General features: G+C 52.6%; 1 protein-coding gene and 1 pseudogene across 1 annotated transcript in view; one reads left to right on the top strand and one right to left on the bottom strand.

Annotated features, from left to right (window-relative positions):
- LOC100230077 (uncharacterized) overlaps window positions 1-19,863 on the bottom strand; it is a 674,623-nt pseudogene that overhangs the window by 45,162 nt on the left and 609,598 nt on the right.
- LOC140680874 (uncharacterized) overlaps window positions 1-19,863 on the top strand; it is a 989,054-nt gene that overhangs the window by 760,450 nt on the left and 208,741 nt on the right. The gene's annotated exons all lie outside the window — the stretch shown is intronic.

Here is a 19,863-nt window from a genome sequence, read left to right as displayed (position 1 = left end):
ACAGAGCCATGAATATCATTTGCTATATAAAAGCAGGGAGCATATTAAGGGAGTATGTAGTAGGTGGATTGGGAAGTCTGTAGTTCTCAAGTACTTCAGCCAATGGGGAAAGCAGAGGGAGATGTGGCCAGGAGAATTAGGATTAAAAGGAGGCTGTGTCCTCCAACAATTGGAGAGATCCCATGGGAAATGTCCCATGGCCTCTCCCATTTCTAGAAATGAAATTAGTTTCACAGGACTCCTCTGTCTGCTTTGTGGGCAGAATCCTCTGGTGATGTCAATTTTCCCGCACACCCTGGGGCAGGGAGTGCAGCTGAAGGTGCCTCACCCACTTTGGGTGATCGGCTCCCTTGGCTGGCGGCGGCACCGGGGATTGACTGGGGACCCAGGAGTGACCAGGAGACAGACGAGTGACACATCAGGGGGGTCTGTGAAGAGTCAGCAGGGAGAGAGCACTGAAAATCTCATCAGTGAGTGCCCTGGGATCTTCGGGGAGTGAACATGGCAGGGCACCCATGGAGGGGAGAAAAGGGAAAGCCAGGGAGGGGTCCTGGCCAAAGGAATGATGATCCCAAAATGTCTCTGAAGGGTCCCTTGGGAGAATGCTGAGGTAGTTTGCACATTCCCCCAGAGGTAATTAAGGACATGGACACCCAGGGGGGCAATAAGGGAAGTGGAGAAGGGATTTGGACAACAGGGGATGGATGGTGTTGGTGTGCTGGGAAGGGATCAGGTGAAGGGGAGTGTGCAGCAATATGGTTCAGGCAAAAAGCAGCAGGAGGAATGTGTGTGGTAAGAAAAAGGATGATGGAAAAGAGGAGGAAGAGAAAAATACTCAGGATGGGGATGTTTTTCAGCAGGGTCTTATCCTGACAATTTGCCAGCTGATACTTTGAATTCCCAGTTTCCAGGAGAGGAAAAGCAGGAGGTCAGGATGTCAGGGGTTTCTCTGTGGTGGGCAGCGGCAGCAGCGGGCGCAGAGGTGCGGGACCGGGAGCAGGGCTGGGGGCCTGTGGGGAGCTGCGGGGCCGGGCCGGGGCTGTGGGGCAGCCGGGGCTCAGCGCCGGGCGCTGCCTGAGCCCACCAGCCCCGGGCAGGGCCGGCAGTGGCCCCCGGCCCCCAGGAGGCTGCGGGACGCCCCGGCCGCTGCCCGGCCCCAGGGAGCTGCCGGCCCTGCCCGCCGGGGGGGCCGCCTTTGGACACTGCGGCAGGACAGGCACCGGCTCTGCCACACGGGCTGTGCAGGGGACCCTGAGCACAAGGAGCAAAACAAAGCAACATCTGGGAAATGCAGAGTGCACATGGAAGGATCAGGATTTTCTGTGAAGGATTTGGCTTGGGTCCCTGCAGAAAGGAAAGATTTTGCAGAAAGCTCAGCAGCTCTCAGAGGATGAGCACCCACAGGCAGTGACCGCGGCTGCAGGAGTGGCAGAAGAAGGCCCTGCAGCACTTGGGCACAAAGGCACAGCAGCTGAAGGCAAGGAGGGATGAGCAAAAGGCCAAGCTGAAGGCAAAGGCCATGGCAGAGTTCCCACAGCCCCTGAGGGACTAACCCCAGGGCCCAAGGGGGCCCCAGCACCCAGGGGATGGCCTCGGCCACAAGCACCTGGCAGAGGCATTGCCCTCCTGGCCAGGGCAGAGCCCACCCAAACAGCCCCTGGGAAGGAGTCAGGGCTCCAGCTGCAGCCCACAAGGACACTGCAAGCACAGACAGCAGCACCCTCAGGAGGAGCGAGTCCACCCCTGCATGGACATGGATTGTCAGCGCTCTCTGAGCTCCCATCCCACCGGGGACCCACCACACTGCAGCCCTGGAGAACATCCAGGCTGGGTCTGCATCCAGAGGAGGCCTCTCCTAATGGACACAGGGGCCTCTCCATCCACTCTGAATCTTACACCTAAGGGGGGAACATTGTAAAGGAATGTTTTCATTATTAAGGGAATAACTGGGAAAGCTGAGCTGGTGTCATTTGTTCAATTAGGTGCTGTGGGAGGTTAATTTGAACTAAACTAATTTTTTTCTCTTCCTACTGTGATTGTAATTATCTAGGAAGGAATTTGATGATGGCATTGTAATATTGTAAAAGGTGATACAGAGGTTATTGCTGCTGTACCTTTTGTCAAATGTCTGGACTTTTTAACCCCAGACAGCCTCCATGCTGTAGTATGGACAGGAGAAAGAGAGCAAAACCTGAGAAAATGAAAACCCAAAAATATTGATGCTTCAGCTGTGGCTCTTCCGGACTCAGAAAAGAAATTGGAATTGTAGGGGAGTGTTAAACAGGGCTATGCCAAAGGAATTCTTGGGACAAAATGTTCCACCCAGTGGCCACAGTGGCCTCATTGCCTGCAGAATTGTGCAGCCACAGCTTCAACGGGAACCGAGGCCCAAAACCTGATGACAACAGGATCTCCAACTGTTCCAGGCTGCCATCAAGTTCAAGCTTTGATAAACAAAAGAGCCTCGCAATGGATGAGCAGTGCTCGGTTATTACAGTGTGAAACTTGTTCAGTGGCACAGGAGGATTCAGAACTGAGGACAGGGGAAGGGTTTAACCCAGCCTCCTGTTTGAACAGCCCCCAGAGGGGCTGGGAAGAAACCCAGCACTGCATTCAAGTGACACAGCTCCAGACCCAGCCTGGCGGAGATTCAGGAGACATTGCCTGGCCTGAGGCAGAAAATGTCTTTGGGGATGGCTCTTCAAGGGCAGCAGAAGGGAAAAGAGTTCCAAGACACGCTGTTATTGTGGAAAGGGAATCAGACAAAGCCCAGGTTACCCCCCATGGTCAGCTCAACCGGCACAGCTGTGTGTGCTTGTAAGAGCCGGGCACTGACATGCCCTGAGCAGGAAGGCTTCAATATCTTCTGGTGACACCATCTCACCTAACAGGGGAGAAAAGCAATTCTGATTGCTCAGCAGCCACTGAAAGAAATAATTCATATAAAAGGGATTGTGGAAGCCATAGACTCAGACAGCAGAGCTCATTTTACAGGAAAGATCCTCCAGGGGGTTATGGCAGCTTTAGGAATACAATGGGACCTCCAGAACCCCTGGCACCCCCAGAGCTCAGGCTGGGTACAAAAAATGAAAGGCGATGGAAAGAAACACCTTTGGAAGCTGGGGATAGAAACCAAGATGCCATGGGTACGGCTTTTGCCATTGGCTTGGGCAAGAAGAAGAGCCAGACCAAGGGCAGATATTAAATTATTTCCCCTTGGAATTGATCTCGGGAATTCCTTACCCTGGGAATTCTCCACCTAGTGCAGGGTGGAGATAAGGGATGCACATTTGAAGCAGTCTGTGGCCAGAATCCTGTCTCTGGTGCCATCTCTCCCCCAGGAAGCTGGGCTGGCACAGAGCGTGCCTTGGCACTTTGCTGTTGCCAACATCCCAGCAGGACATCGGCCCACACATCCTCTGCTGAAATCCTCGGCCTGGCCACCCTCCTTTGGCAGCTCCAGCCACCGGGGACAGCCCTTGCTGCCACTGCTGCAGCTTCAGCGCTCTCTGGGCCTGCCCTGCCACAGCTGCTGGGCAAGAGCACGGGACAATTCCACTCTGGCTCTCACTTACACACTCACACACTGCCCTGCCTGCCATGGCATTGATGGAAAATACACCAGCTCATAGACTTTAACATTGTTAACCTTTCATTTCTCTACTCAGGCTTGCTTTGCCTTGGCCCTGGGGAAAGAAATGTTAAAGGCTTTGTTAAGGGATGTTGCACCACTCAATGGAGATGAGTTTAACACCTCAACATACTGGGAATGGCCCAAAAGATACCCACAAAGATAACGCCCAGCAGCAAAACATCAACCCCAGCAGCAAACAGCAACCACCACCTACCCCAGACACTGCCAGGGCTGCAGACACCTGGTCTGCAAAAGGCTGAGAAGGAAATCAGCACTTCCCACCTCATTAACAGCAGAAGCAAAGAAATCTGCACAACTTGAAACTACAGAACATTAAACCAGTGGATTTAGGTTGCTTTAGACTGTATTAAGTTAGGGAAAAATCAAGTAAAACCCACATGTCATGGAACGATTTTCTCTGCACACCCGGGCTATGTGGGGATGGAATGATTTCTGTTGCACATCCTGGCCAGAATCAAGAAATGCCTTTACTCTAACAATAAACATATTGGCGGAGTTTTTCTTTTTCCTGCAGCTTCAGTGCAAAGTATATAGCATGAGAATATTTTTTAAAATAATCCTACTTCTATGTCGCTGGTTAGGTTTGATCAGGGATGTGAGAATGGGTTTTTACTCTGAGAAGAACGAGAAAAAAATTAATGGCCTTGGAACTTTTTTGTGTGTTTTTGTTTCGCTTTTAGCGATGCCAAAATTTTGGTCAGGGTTTTTTAATATTCACCTTTGGGCTGCATTTTGCAAAACTAGAAGAGATTTAAAGGTGCCCTTTTAACTCATAAACATTAAACAGAGGGTTTGAAGGGGAAAAAAAAAGCAGCAGGTTTTAGGGGGGCACATGTGAGGCTGCTGAAGGCTGCTCTGGAAGAGAAGCTGCATTCCAGGCACCCAGGAGAGGAGCTTTAGAAATGCAAATTAACATTGCTGGGGCAGAGTGGGGACAAGGTACCTGCCTCTTCTTGCCTGGGGCAGGAATTGGCTGATTCCCTCTGCCCCTCACCCCAAGCTCTGCCTGCTTGCACAGATGGAATCTGCACAGCTGAAGGCAGAACCCATGGTGAGGATCTGACTCTGAAACAGAAATGGCTGAGGCTGCAAAGGGAAACAGCAAATTGAGAATGTTGTGAAAACTTCACTAAAATAAGGGGGGGATCATCCCCCTGCCCACTCCAACATCTGCTGTCACTGTCTGTGCTGTACAGGGTGTATCAGAGCACTGGGGCTTTTGCTAGAATAAGTCCAGGGAAATTAGTTGGAATTCAAGTATTTGATGATGTAATTAGAAAAATGCGGCCAATTGATGCAGCCCCGGCTGCAGGGAGCACCCAGAAATGGGGAAAAGATGAAGGGCCACCAGAAAAAATTCTTCAACACCACGGACCAGCCCCTGGGAACCCAAACCAATTCATATCAGGAAGCAGAGAACCCATTTATCATTTCAATGGCATCATTAGATTAAAAGCTGTCCTCGGAATAAGAACCAACCAGACAGCTCCAGCTCCTGACCTTCCTGCTGACCAATCCGCTGAAAGAGGAACACAACATTTCACCAGGGGATGGGATCAGATTATTTGTGAGCAGAAAAAAAGGGAGTTTGTGCAAAACTAAATGGCTCAAACTGCTGTGGGCAAAGACATGACAAGAGAAAAGTGCTGAAAAAGATAAAAAAGGAAATAGGAGAGCAGTTTATGTATTGGTCCAAACATGGAAAGGATGGGAATGGGACATGCTTTTGTGTCTCCCCGGCACACCAGGGGTTAAACAAATGCTGCTTCTCTTCTTCTGTGCTGCAGCAACTCTCATCTTTTTACCATGCTCCACACCTTGGCAGTGCAGCTCATCCAGCAGCTGAGCCAGGGGATGCAGGGGGCAGCCAGGCCTCCTGATCCACAAACGGCTACAAAAGGACAGGGAATGAGGGCACCGAGAATAATCCCAAAACCAAAGAGGACCCGGGAAGAACAAAACAGAGTTGAGGAGTGAATCTGCCTGGAAATAGGGTCAGGCACTGGTAGATAAGGAAGTAACGGGGGAAACCATCAGTTCCAATAAATTTCACAAATTGAGCCACACAATTTCTCAAAGTCCCGCTAAATTCCCGAACTTCCAGGAGAACAAAGACTTAACAGTGCCATGAATATCGGCTGGTATACAAAAGGAGGGTGCATATTAACGAGGACAGGCAGCAGGCGCATCGGGAAGTCTGAACCTTCCAAGGACCTCAGCCCGTGGGCAAAGGCAGAGGGAGATGCGGCCGGGAAAATGAGGATAAAAAGGAGGCTGCGGACTACAACCACGGCAGAGAGCGCACGGCAAATGCCCCACGGCCTCTCCCCGTGCTCGGCAATAAAGTCACTTTTACAGGACTCCTCGCTCTCCTCCGGCCACAGAAACCTCCGGCGATGGGAATTTCCCCGCACGCTCCCGGCCGCGGGGCAGCCCCCTCGGTCCTACCCACAGCAGCCGGGCCGAGCCAGCGCTGCTCCGGCAGCGGCTCCTGCCCAGGCCCCGGCGGGAAGGAGACCGCGGGCAGCCGCTCCCGCCGCGCCCTCAGCCCGGGGCCAGCACGGGCCGGACACGGCACCACCGACCCGCCGCAGCCCCCTGCCGCCCCCTCCGCCCGCAGCCAGCCCCGAGCCCCCGCAGAACCCAGCGCGGCTCCCACCTGCGCCGGGGCCGCCTCCGAGCTCCGCCGACGCCGCCTCACCGCGCTCCGGCCGCTGCCGCCGCTCCCGGGCCCGCACAGACGCTCCCGGCGCCAATGGCGCCGCTGCCCGCCCACGGCCGCCCTCAGCCCGCCGCCGGGGCCGTGCTGCGTCCCGCTCCCACCAATCAGCGCGCCGCAACCGCGACTGACGGCACCAGCGGCCAATGGCAGCGAGCTCGGGGCGGGCTCTGCGCACGGCCCAGACTCGCCCCGCGCTCTCAGGGCCCCCCGCGCTGCGTGAGGGCAAAGCCGGAGATGAGCAACAGCCCCGGGACGGGCCCGGGCCCGAGGCGGGATTGAGCTGCCCACACAAACAAACTTCTCCGCACCTCCCGCCACGGCTTTCCCGGCCCTGCGCCTTCCGTGCCTCCGGCTCTGCGGGAAGCCCGGGAGCCTCCCTTCTCCTGCCCCTCATTAGTGCATCGGTGCTTCGCTTTCATTTCCCCCAAAAAGGGAAACCTGCCCAAAGCCCTGTGGGTGAGCGGGGGAGGGGAGAGATTTCTGGCAGAAAACTCCAAAGCCTCAGAGCAGGATGAGGAGAAGTCAGTGCAGAGCCTTAAATGCAGCTTTCCCCACGCCTCCCTGCTCCCAGCTGCACCTCCTCCCCCGGCAGGGCAGGAGACAGGGAATGGGGCCGTGCTCAGCTCATCCCCCGCGGCTTCTCCCTCTGCTCAGGGACAGGAGTCGTTCCCTGCTGCACCCTGCGCTCTCTCCCAGCCGAGACTTCTCCAGGAACTTCTCCGAGCCGAGTCCATCCCCTGGGCCACAGCCCCCTCCAAGTGCTGCAGCGTGGGTCACTGTGCCACGGGCTCGGTCCTGCCAGGCCAGGCTGCTCCAGCGGGGCCCCTCTGCCCACGGGCTCACAGCCTCCTCTCAGGCATCCCCGAGCTCCAGCCTGGCTCCTCCAGGGGCTGCAGGGGGATCTCTGCATCCCCACGGACCTGCAGGGGAAATCTCTGCAGCCCCATTGTAATATATGTTATGGAATACTTCGTGCTTATGTAAAATATGCATCAAGTCAGTTGTGCTTGTACAAAAAGATTCTTTAAGTTTTAAAAGACCAGAAGCAGCAGGCGGGGCTGCAGAAACCACAGATGATAGAAAAAGAAAGACCTAATTTACAAATGAAAAAACGTGGCTCCGGGCAGAGATGGGCTCTTTCCGGGGGCAATCCAGGAGGCACCCAATGTGATTAGTAAGGGTAGTCAGAAGCTCAACCCACACTGAATCACAGGAATTCTATCCCTTCCCCCTCCCTCTTCAAAGGGGAAAATCAGAAAAATACTCGGATTATTGGGATATTGTAGATTGTAGATTGAAGGATGCACACAGGCAGTAAAATTTTTGTGTGAATAAACTGACAGAGGAGATGATATAAAATGGAGCAAAGAAGATGGTGAAAAACTAAGAAAACTGAAGTTAAAACTTGCCCCAGTATCAACTTTAAGCTTACCTTCACTAGCAAAACCCTTTCATCTGTACGTAAATGAAGAAAAGGGGGTAGCTCATAGGGTTTTGTTTCAGGAGTGGGGAGGAGTAAAGAGACCCGTGGCTTATTTATCAAAGATATGGGATCCAGTAAATCAAGGCTGGCCAGTGTGTGTTCAAGCTATAGCAGCTACTGCAATCCTGGTAGAGAAAAGTCATAAACTGACTTTTGGAGGTAAATCAATTGTGTGTACACCTCATGCAGTATGAAATTTCTTCCAATTTGCATTGTGATTTTTATCTTGAAATACATAACTTACTGTACTCTAGGACTGAGAAACTAGTTTACAGCTGTGACATAGCAAAACCTGCCATTAATTTATTTTGAGTTGATGCAGGCTGTTCACTCAAGTGGTTCTCAGTGTGTAAAGTTAAACTAAAGGTAACACCAGCTGCTTGGTAGGTCAATGAGAAACATTTTTTCTTCCAGCCAGTCCTTTTTCACGTACCCAAATGTGTTTTGCTTTCTTTGTTTTTTTGGTTTGTTTGTTTGTTATTTTTTCTGGAAGTGCTAACTACTTGCAGTGTATTTAGAACAGCAATTAAAGTTGTGCATACAAAACACTTGTAAAAAAATAGGGCTCATTTTTTCCCAGAATGGGATGTGGCTACATATAGAAAAGGGAACCTATAAAGCTAGCTGAAGAAAAAAAGTTTCAGTATCTTCCAATGTAAACTGTTAATTTGTTGCTTTCAGCATCACTGTGGGTGTGTGACACATACACATTAAAAAGATGGTGGGGGGATCTCTGCTTGCTGTAGGTTTATTTCTTGAACGAGTTAGAGAGCTGTGAGGAAGTTTTGGGCTCCCTGTGTGGATTACCCAGGCCTGCAGGGAGGGCTTGGCCATGATTCCCTCTGTGCTGCAGGCAGCCCTGCAGTGTGGCAGCAGTGGCTTGCCTCTGGTGAGTTTGCAGGCAGGGTGCTCCAGCACTGCAGTGCTCAGGGGCAGTTTCCTATTATGACATTAAGGCTTGAAGTCAGGAGCACCTCTTCCCACCCAGTTATTGTTTGTGCCACAGGAGCCTCTTTGGAGAGTGTTTCCTGGCAGTCAAAAAGAGAGTATTGCAGAGAAAAATTCCTCACTTGCTGTCCTCCCCCTACCCTCAACTCTATTCATATTTTGTCCATTCCCTCTTCAAAATACAGATTTGTAAAACTCATGCTCTGTGTCCTCAGATGGCCTTCCCAAATCAAACCTTGGCTTCCTTGCAAATTGCATTGCACTAACTAGCATTGCCTTAAATTTGTTTTGGTGCAGGCAGGGTCACTTTGGAAGTAAGTTGTTGTTTACTTTGTTCCTGCAACCCTTTCAAGCTTGTGAATGGAAAAATTGTGATAGCAAACCAAGTCTTTATTTTTGCACTGTCAGCTGTGAGTGGCTGGTAGCCTTGGTGGAGGGTGCCGTGAATTACAGGCCTGCAGAACACACATAACAAAAGTAATTTACTTTGTAAGGAAGTTGAAAAAGGGGGGAGAGGTGATTGGCAGACTCACCTCTCCAGGAGGTAGGATTAATGTTAGAAAGTGGACTGATATTGGAATGTGGCCGCTGAAATGTGAAGAGAGAAAAAGAGAGCGAAAGAGAGAGAAAGGGAGTAGAGAGAAAAAGAGAGAGAAAGAAGAGAGAAAAAGAGAAAGAGAGAGAAAGGGAAAGAGAGAGAAAGAGAGAGAAAGAGAGAGAGGGAGAGCGAAATACACCCCAAAGTCCCCATACCACAGCTATTTGTAAGTTCTCCCCCATTCCTGCTAGGCAGAGTGACAACAGGGGGAGGGGAGTGATGAAGGACAGAGTAAAACGAAAAGCTGTGAAAAAGAGGGAGAGCGGGACCACCAACAGAGATAAGATCAAGGCAGAGATAGCTGACTGTCCCTAAGTGGCTTTTTTTTTTTTTAAAGAAGACTTCTTTTTTTTTTTTTTCCTTCCGATTTTTGTTGTTAAGGAGAGGAGGCTTTTGTTCGGAAAAATGAGTCTGTAAGACTAAAACAGTTAGATGTTACCTAAAAAGCAAAAAGCAAGAGATGTGATACATCTTGTGTCAAATTTGGCCTAGTCTTTTTATTTAACTAATTATAGCTCACGGGAAGAAGAATTGGCCTCTGCAGCTTAACACAGCTGGATACAAGAAGAAGAAGCAGATGTAGAAAAAGCTTTTAGTTAAACCCAGAAAGTTTTAAAGAAAACTAATGGTAAAAGTTAATGCAGTATTGTTTTTCTTTTAACACTGTGCTATTAAGAAATCCTTTCCAGGTACCACTGAAGCAGCAATCCAAACCACGGAAAGAGGGTGAATTCATGCCAGCAAAACCAAAGGACTTGTGAAGAAACTTGAGGAATGGACTATCACATCTAAACCGGGTGATACCAAATTGACTTCCAACCAGGACTGGGTGGTAATGGTTTGGGAAGACCCAAATGATCCAAGGCAGGTACAAAGAATAACACCTCACTGAGAAATAAGGCAAAGCTTGCATCACTGGTTCTAAGCCTGGCCTGAATAAACCCTGAGACGCCTCCGACACCTCCTTGGCAGAGGAACACTGCCACTTCAAACAGGAGGATCGGGAGTGTTTCAGTCAAAGAGTTCTTATAGTCTGGCCTCAGCCTGTGGCTTGTACAGGGAAGAAGGGAAATTGCCATCAGTACTATACTGTATATTTTATGTGATTCATCCTCATATTGGACATGGCAGCTGGGTTATAAGTGAACGTTTAAATTATGAGAATAATTGGCATTGTAGTTCACAAAATCTATGTTCTTGTTGCAAGAGGTATCGAGTACTGAATCAATTCCCTATACAGATAGAACCCAAAACAACTGAAGTAATAACTTTGTTTTGTGGATGGATTATTAGTGCCTGTTGAGTGAGAGATACCTGAGGAACGGTGGGAAACCACAGTTAAGGGGTGTCGAAAAGGACTTGCCTAAAAAAATGAGTAAAAAGGAGTGACAAGGGAAACAGAGGGCAAGCCTGGACTGAGCACTGTACTCACCACCGAGAAGATCACACGTACCTGCTGTGGGAAGCAACCCCACAGGCAGGGGAGGTGGGGGTATAAGCCATGCCAGACCTCTGTCATTCCTGTTTCTGTCTCTCATTTGTTGTCTTTTCCCTTCTGAGATACCAGCAAGATCGTGTCCCAAATGCTACAGAAAGTATTACACGGAAAGGAACCAAAGTTCCTTTTTGTTACACACACCCATGTCAACAGCCACAGACCCACCCAAACTGAGTACCTGCAGGCAACATGGGGAAAAATATTGGATTACAAGGAACTTGGGAAAAAGTAGTAATACTTGGGGCATGGAATGTCCAAAAGGAGAGAGATGGATTTGTTTTACATTTGATCTTAGACATATAGTCCAAGATTCGGTAAAGAGAGCATTAGTAAAAAAAAAAAAAAAAAGGTAAAAGAAGCATAGCAGGCTAGCTCTGTATTAACCCCAAATTATATACTGCATTGCATTATAGGACTCCAAGCAGTTATAGAGGAGATGACAAACAAAGCTGCTCAGGCACTGGAATTAATATTGAGTCAGCAAAGCCAAACTATAACTGCAGTGTATTAAAATAGGTTGGCTTTACGCTATTTATTGGCTAAAGAATGGGGTGTACAGATTGTTGAAAATAGATGGCAATGAGGGCGTCATCTTGGAAAAAACAAAGGATATCAGAAAAAAATTATGACCCTGGTATCAGTCCAAAAAAAAACCAAAGGGAAAATAATGTTAAAAACTAACAGGTGGGGTAATGTATTGAGAATGGGATGGTGGAAGAAATTAGGATTCTTCCTTTTATGTGTTACAAGTGTTTTGATATTTCTTCTTTGTTTAATCCCATGTTTTATTTGATTACCAACAGAGTCCAAAGAATGCAAGAGGATAAGAAATATTGCTCAAGCCAAATGATTTATAAAGAATAAGAGGAGGGATTGTGACAAATACAAACTTACAATTGGCTTTTCGCAAGTGTTACAATGAATATTATATGCGTCATGTTAGAAAGTTTATGCTGTTCCATAGGATCTCAATTCCATATAATCCCAGTCCTGTTTGTCCCAGTCCATAGGATCCCAGTTCCATATTTGATCCCAATCTCTAGTTGTTCCCTGTCCCTATTTGATCCCAGTCCCTATTTTATCCCAGACTATATTTGATCCCAGTCCGTATTTGATCCCAGTCCCTATTTTATCCAAAACTATATTTGATCCCAGTCTGTATTTGATCCCAGTCCCTAGTTGATCCCAGTCCACACTGTGAGGACGCTGGACTCCAGGACAGTTTGGGTGGATGGAGACGAGAGATCTCTGAAGGCTGCCCTTAGAGTATCTGGTTTATTAGAGAGGGTGAAAGGCCCTGCTTGGAGTCACCAGACCTGACCCGTGGCAGGCCCGAGGGCGTGGGGGAAGGGAGAGGCAAGGGGTAGAGGGAGATAAGAGAGGATCCCAAGAGGATGTTCCAGGAGAGGGGCAGTTCCAAGAGAAGGGAAGTTCCAAGAGAGCGTCTGGCTCCTCAGGGACTCCTTGTCAAGGGCTTCAAGGTGGGCTGGAACAAGACTCAGGCCAATGGGGTCACAGACTCCTGATGCTTCAGGGGAGGGTTACAGGTGTGGGATGAACCATACATTGGGGTGAGATCCAACAGTCCATTTGACCCTTGGACCTACCTGTAGGTAAGGGGCATTGTTCAACCAGAAGGGGGGATTGTCTTCATCCTGGCTGTGCTATTGTGTTCTACTTGTGCAGTGACTACGGTTTGGTATGTCACAACTTGTTACCATCTCAGTCTCTGTATTTTCTAAACCTTTTGCCAGGCAGTCATATTTATAAGGCTTTCCTATTTGAGCTTCCCCAAGACATATGATCCCAGGCCATATGATCCCAGTCCATATCTGACCCCAGTCCCAATTTTATCCCAGTCTATATTTGATCCCAAGCCATATGATCCCAGTCCATATCTGATCCCAGTCCCAATTTTATCCCAGTCTATATTTGATCCCAGTCCATATGATCCGAGTCCATATTTGATCCTTGTCCGTATTTGATCCCAGTTCAGTTCATTCCAGTCTGTAGGGCCCCAGTCCCTAATTGATCCCAGTCCTTAGTTGATCCTAGACCACAGGATCTCAGTGCATATTTGATCCCAGTCTCTGGTTGATCCCAGTCTATATGGCCCTGCACATATTCCAGAGGTCTGGAATTTCAGCTCCCAGCCAGGAAAAAACATTCCCTTTGCCCTCGAAGGCAAAGCTCTTGAGAAGGGGCTGAAAGCCAAGTGGAGCAAAATCCTACAGAGACATTTCACTGCTGGCCTCCATAACTTCAGCTCCTGAACTAAGAATTAAAATAATAATTGGGAAATAAAATAATTAAAAAATCAGGGGTGGGTCATTGGGGGCAGAGGGGGCAATTAAATTAGAGGAGGATTCAATTAAGTCAGGGAAGGATCTTTGGTGGTCCCTGAGGAAATTAAATTGGGGGAGGGTCTTTGGAGGTCCCCTGGGTCAAGGGAGACACGGAGAGAGAAACAGAGCAGGCAAAGAGAGGTGGGAGGGAAAGAAGGACACAAACACAATCAGCTGAGAAGGTGGTGCCCTGAAAAACAGAACTGCCACGGACTGGAGATGAACGGCAAAGAAATCACTAAGTCTGAAAGTTTTATTTGCTATCAAATACATCCCAGCCACCCAGCCCCATACCATCCCCATCTCACTTCTGCAAACTGGGTTCCCACTTCTCCCAATCTCCTCCCAGGCAGCTGTGGAATTGAGTGAGTTTGGCGTGGGATTGAGGTTTTTTTTGAGGTGGGAACAAACAATTTGAGGTGGGATTAAGGCTCTGTGGGTTAAAATTCATTTGTTTTCCGTGGGATGTGAGTGGTTTTGAGGTGAAAGATCGATCCCTCTTGGCTTTTGGAGCACAGGGAGATTGAGAAGAGAAAAAAATAAAGGTCAACACTAAAGGAGAAGCAGCCAGGTGTGTTCCCAACATGGATGACAGGGAATGTGGGTCACCAGGGCTGTGCCCAATGAGGGTCCTCCAGTGGGGGATGGAGTTTAGCTCTTCTCGCACTCGGGGCACTCGCAGGGCTTCCCTTACTGGTGCCTCCGTTGGTGTCGGGTCAAGATAGAGCTCTGTGAGAATCTCTTTCCACACCGGGGACACTCGTAGGGCCTCTCACCGGTGTGGATCCTCCGGTGATTGATGAGGGTGGAGTTGTGCCTGAATCCCTTCCCACAGTCGGGGCAGCAGAAGGGCCTCTCCTCGGTGTGAACCCGATAGTGCAGGAGGAGACAGGAGCTGGTCTGAAACCTCTTCCCACACTTGGAACACTCGTAGGGTCTCTCCCCAGTGTGGGTCCTCTGGTGCATGATCAGGCTGGAGCTCTGGCTGAAGCTCTTCCCACACTCCCCACACTCGTAGGGCCTCTCCCCAGTGTGGATGCGCCGGTGCCTGGTGAGGTTGGAGTTGTGCCTGAATCCCTTCCCACAGTCGGGGCAGCAGAAGGGCCTCTCCTCCCTGTGAACCCGATAGTGCCGGAGTAGACAGGAGCTGGTCTGAAACCTCTTCCTACACTTGGAACACTCGTAGGGTCTCTCCTCAGTGTGGATCCTCTGGTGCCGGATCAGGCTGGAGCTCTGGCTGAAGCCCTTCCCACACTCCCCACACTCGTAGGGCCTCTCCCCACTGTGGGTCCTCTGGTGCAGGATGAGCTCGGACCTCCTCCTGAAGCCCTTCCCACACTCCGAGCACTTGTGGGGCTTCTCCCCATCATGGAGCTGCTCAGGGACCCCCAGCTCCGAGCTCTGGCTCCATCTCCGGCCACCTCCCCGGCCCAGGGTGGGTCTTTCCCCCTCAGATCCCCGTGATCTGCGTTTGCAGCCCCTCCTCGTGCGGGATCTCCGGGGCTTTTCCTCCCCGTCGGGTTCCTGCGCTGTGGAGCCGCTCAAAACGGCCTCTTCCACCAGGTTCTGCCGCGGGGATTTGTCCTCCCTGCTCTCCATCCTCAGCTCCTGCCCTGGGGGAGGAAGGACAAGGAGAAGCTCTTCCTCTTCCTCGCAGCCTCCCAGGGGTTGGGAATGGGAAATCCTAGTTTGGGGAAAACAAGGGATGAGCACGTTGTGTTTGAAGCTCCCTCTGTCCCAGTCCATCTCTACAAGTCCCTGGCCACCTGGGCTCCATAAAAACCTCCCGAACACTGAGATCCAGCCCTGAAAAAGCCTCCCAGGAGTTCCCCGTCCCTGCTCCCTCCCCTTTGCTGTTCGGGGCTCCCCCCTGTCCCAGCTGCTGGGATCACGCTTGCATTGGGGGTCCCCCTTCTCCTCGCTGCCCGCCCTCCCCAGGCTGCCGGGAGTCCCAGCAATCCCAAAAGCTCCCCCCTCTTGGCTCTCCCCATTCAGGGGTGCCGGGGCTGTTTGGGCTCCCGGGCTCCCTTCTCCCCTTCTTCCCTGCTCTGGGCTGCCGGAGCTCCAAGGAGTCCCCCCAAGGGGACTTTTCTGCTCCGCTTCACAGTTATTCCTTCTCCGAACATCCCCCCAAAAAACCCAACCCAGGCACCCCCCAGGAGACCTGGCCCGAGCTCCCCCTCCCCGCTCACCTGCGGGATGGGGGGCGATGATCCCACAGGTGGGGGCTGCAAATTCAGGCAGGGCTCGACCGCGTGCTTCTCTCTGCTCTGCTCCATCTGCCTTTAAACCTCCTCTTCCTCTTCCTGCCGCCCCTCCTCTTCTATCCCCCCTCCTCCTCCTCCTCCTCCTCCCTAAGCCCACCTCCCGCTCCTCCTCCATCCCTGCCCTTCTCTCCCTGCCCTTCCTTCCCCCTCCTCCTGCTCTCTAACCCCACCGCCTTCTGCTCCCTCATCCCTCATCTTCCATCGCTCCTCCTCCTCCTCCTGTGTCCCGTCCCCTCCTGCCTGTCCTCCTTTATCCCTTCCCTTCCATCCCCCCTCCTCCTCATCCTCCTGCCCCTCTCTATCCCCACCTCCTTCTCCTCTTCCATCCCTCCCCTACCATCCCCCCTCCTCCTCCTCCTCCCCATCCCAACCTCCCGCTCCTCCTTCATCCCTGCCCTTCCCTCCCTCCTCCTCCTCCCCCAGCAGCAGCGACACCCTCGGTTCCCGTTCCCGCAGCCCCGGCAGCCCGCGGCAGGAGCGGGGATGGAGCCGGGACAGGTCGGGATGGGCAGCGCGGGGCTCTCGGCTGCTCCCAGCCGCTGTTCCAGGGGGGAACCCGGCCCGGGCCAAAGGAGAGGCAAACTGGGGAAACTGGGGGCTGCACATCCAAACTGGGGCTGCCTGGGGACCCTGCCTGGGCACTGCCGGCCCTTGTGGCTCCTCTGGGACATCCGGGAGGGGGGAACGCAAAGAGGGCTGGGGGATGCCAGGAGTGGCAGCACTGGGAAGGACTGGTTTGTACTGGGATTGTACTGGAATCATACTGGGAGCAGCTGGGCCCATGCCAGGGCAGACTGCAGTCACCGCGAGGGAGACTGGGATCGTACTGGGATCATACTGACACAGAGTAGGAGTCTACGGGGGCCCAACTGAGACCATGCTGGGGGCAAATGGGATATACTGGGAGTGGCTGGGAGCATGATGAGGGTGACTGGGAGCAGCTGTGAGCAACTGGGATCATGCTAGGAGCAACTGGGAGGAATTGGGAGTCACTGGGTGCCTGCTGGGGATGACTGGAAACGACTGGGCTTATACTGGGATCATGCTGGAGGTGACTGGGATCACACTGGCAGTGAGTGCCACGACACTGAGGCTGACTGGGAGCGGTTGTGAGCAAATGGGATCGCGCTGGAAGGAACTGGGAGTGAGTGGGAATATGCTGGAAGGAACTGGGGGACACTGGGAGAGACTGGGAGGGAGAGTGAGGGTGAAAGGGGCAACTGGAACCATGTGGAGCACAACTGGTTCATATTGGCACTGACTGGGAGCACACTGGCGTCATCTCTGGATCATACTGGGAGGGACTGGACTAATACTGGGAGTGTCTGAGAGTGACTGGGAACACACCATGCACAGCATCCCTGTACTGGGGGTGACTGGGAGCAACTTGGAGCACTCTGGGAGCAAATGGCATCATACTGGGATTGACTGGGCTGATGTAGCTGGAGGCAACTGGGACCATACTGTGGTGATTGGAAGTTACTGGGATTATACTGGGACCATACTGGGAGTGCTGGCATGTGACAAGGATCATACTGGAGGTTACTGGGCTCATACTGGTGATGAAAGGGAGCAACTGGGATCCCACTTTGGGCTACTGGGAACAACTGAGAAAAACTGGGATCATGCTGCAAGCAAACTGGAGGAATTGGGAATGACTGGATGCAGGCTGGAGACAACTGGGACATACTGGGCATGACTGAGATCATACTGGGATAACAAGCACCTTACTGGGATCACTGGGAGTGTCTGGGAATGACCACAGAGATGCTGAAGGCAACTGGGATTTACTGGGGATGCCTGTAACCTTACTGGGGTGACTGGGAACACACTGGGAACAACGGGGACCATGCTGGGGAGAACTGAGAGCGAGTGGAAGTGAGTGGGTCTACACCGGGGACAACTGGGCATGACTGGGACCATGCTGGGAGCAACTGGGATCATATGGGGAGTGATGGGGTTGATACAAGGGACAACTGGGGGCAACTGGGATCACACTGGGGAGAACAGGAAGCAACTGAAAGCATGCTGGGGGCAACTGGGATCCTACTGGATCTTACTTGGAGCAACTGGGATCAGGCTGGAAGCAATTGAGGACAACTGGAGTGACTGGGAACATGGTGGGAGCAACTGGGATACACAGGAGAGACTGAAACCACAGTGGGGGTAAATGGGAGCAACTGGAACCACAGTGGATGATAATGGGAGCAGCTGTGCCCATGCTGGATTCATACTGGGATCCTACTGGAACTGGCTCGCATCATACTGGGAATGACTGGAAGTGTGCTGGCTGGGACTGGAACCATGCTGGTGGTGACTGGGAGCAACTGGGCCCACACTGGGAGTGACAGGGAGTCATTCTGGGCAGGGCTGGAATCATACTGGGAGTGACTGGAACCATACTGGGGGGGACTGGGTGCAGCTGGGATCATCCTGGGAGCCACTGGGATTCCAGCAGGTGTGAATGGATCCTGGCTGGGGGTCACTGGGAGCTACTGGGCCCATGTTGGGAGGAAAATCTGGACACATTGGAAGCAACTGGGACCAACTGGAAGGTACTGGAACCGTGCAGAGGGGACTGAGACCACAAATGGGGAAACTGGGTTCATACTGGGAGCGACTGGGACCACACTTTGGGCAACTGCCAGAAACTGGGATCATGCTGGAGGCAACTGGGAGTAACTGGGAAAGACTGGGATCATTCTGAGGTCATCAAAACCTTACTGGGCCAACTGGAATACACTGGGAGTGTCTGTGACCATACTGGGGGGACTGGAAGCACACTGGGAACAGCTGGGACCATGCTGGGGACAGCTGAGAGTGAGTGGGACCATGCTGAGAGGGACTGGGACTATTCTAGGGACACCTGGGATCATACTGGGAGGAACTGGGAACAACTGCAACTATTCTGGCAGCAACTGGGATCATACTGGGATCACAGTGGGAGCAGCCGGGTCCATGCTGGCTGAGACTGGGAGGAGCCAGGTCCATGGAGGGTGACAGGAATCATACTGGGATTGACTGGGAGTGGCTGTGAGCAACTGGAATCATGCTGAAAGTAACTGGGAGGAAGTGGGAGGGACTGGGAGCATGCTGGGAGTGACTGGGATATACTGGGAGAGACTGGGAGTCATAGGGATCATACTGGTGGTTACTGGGGTCATGTCGGCATTGACAGGGAGCAACTGGGATCACACTGGGGGGCACTGGCATCATACTGGGAGTGACTGGGATCATACTGGGATTACAGTGGGTGCCAAGGGACCCTGACTGGGGGTTACTGGGAGCTGCCAGGCCCATGCTGGGAGCCAAATGCACACACACTGAGAGCAACTGGGAGCAACTGGGAATGACAGGAGTCATGCAGGTGACAACTGGGATGTACTGGCAGTGACTGGGATAAAACTGGGGGCAGCTGAAGCATGCTGAGGTAACTGGGAGTGCCTGGCAAAGACTCTGGGAATGTTCCAGGCAACTGGGATGTACTGGGAGTACCTAAGAACATGCAGGTGGTGACTGGGACCACACTGGGAGCCACTGGGAATGTGCTGGGGGCAACTGGGACCATGCTGGGGGCAAGTGTGAGTGACTGGGGCCCTGCTGGGGGAGACTGGGATCATACTGGACTCATATTGGGATCATACTGGGAGTGACTGGGACTATACTAGGAGCAACTGGGAGAAGTGGGAACACACTGGAGAAAAGTGGGAGCAACTGGGACTTGCTGAGGGCAAATAGCGTCATAATGGGGAATGACTGAGAATGACTGGGCTCATCCTGGGAGAAACAGGGATCCTGCAGGGAGTGAGGGGAAGTGACCAGGGTGATACTGGGACTGACTGGGTTCAGGAAACTGGAAGCACACAGGGGTAGGAACTGGGCACCTGCTGGGAGCAGCCCCTGGCGGCCCCGGTACCCCCGAACCCCTTTCCCGGCCATGCCGCCCCTCCAGCCCCAGCACCCCCCATTGCCGGGTGCCGGCACTGCCAGGGGTCCCCCCTCTCGGGGGTCCCCGCTGGGGCTCCTGGGGCTCTCCTCTCTCTGCGCTCCCGCCCAGGGAAGCCGCGGCTCTCCCGGGGCTCCCCAAATCCGGGGTCCCCCCGCCGCTCCCGCCGCTCCCGCGCGGTCCCCACGCGGCCCCGGCAGAGCTCGGAGGGCCCGGCCGGGAAGCCCAACCCGCACCGCGGGGGGACCCGCATCCCCCCGGCCCCGCCGGGGCTCTGCCGCCACCCGCACCGGGACCCCCCAAAAACACCTCCCGGGGACCCCCGATGTCCCCCGAGGGCAGCTGCGGCTCGGCCTTGGAGCCCCGCCAGCTCCAAACATCCCCCCAAAAACCCCAAACCC

This window comes from Taeniopygia guttata, chromosome 30, assembly GCF_048771995.1.
Source record: "Taeniopygia guttata chromosome 30, bTaeGut7.mat, whole genome shotgun sequence".
Classification (NCBI taxonomy): domain Eukaryota; kingdom Metazoa; phylum Chordata; class Aves; order Passeriformes; family Estrildidae; genus Taeniopygia; species Taeniopygia guttata.
This window is presented reverse-complemented; position numbering and strand designations above follow the sequence as displayed.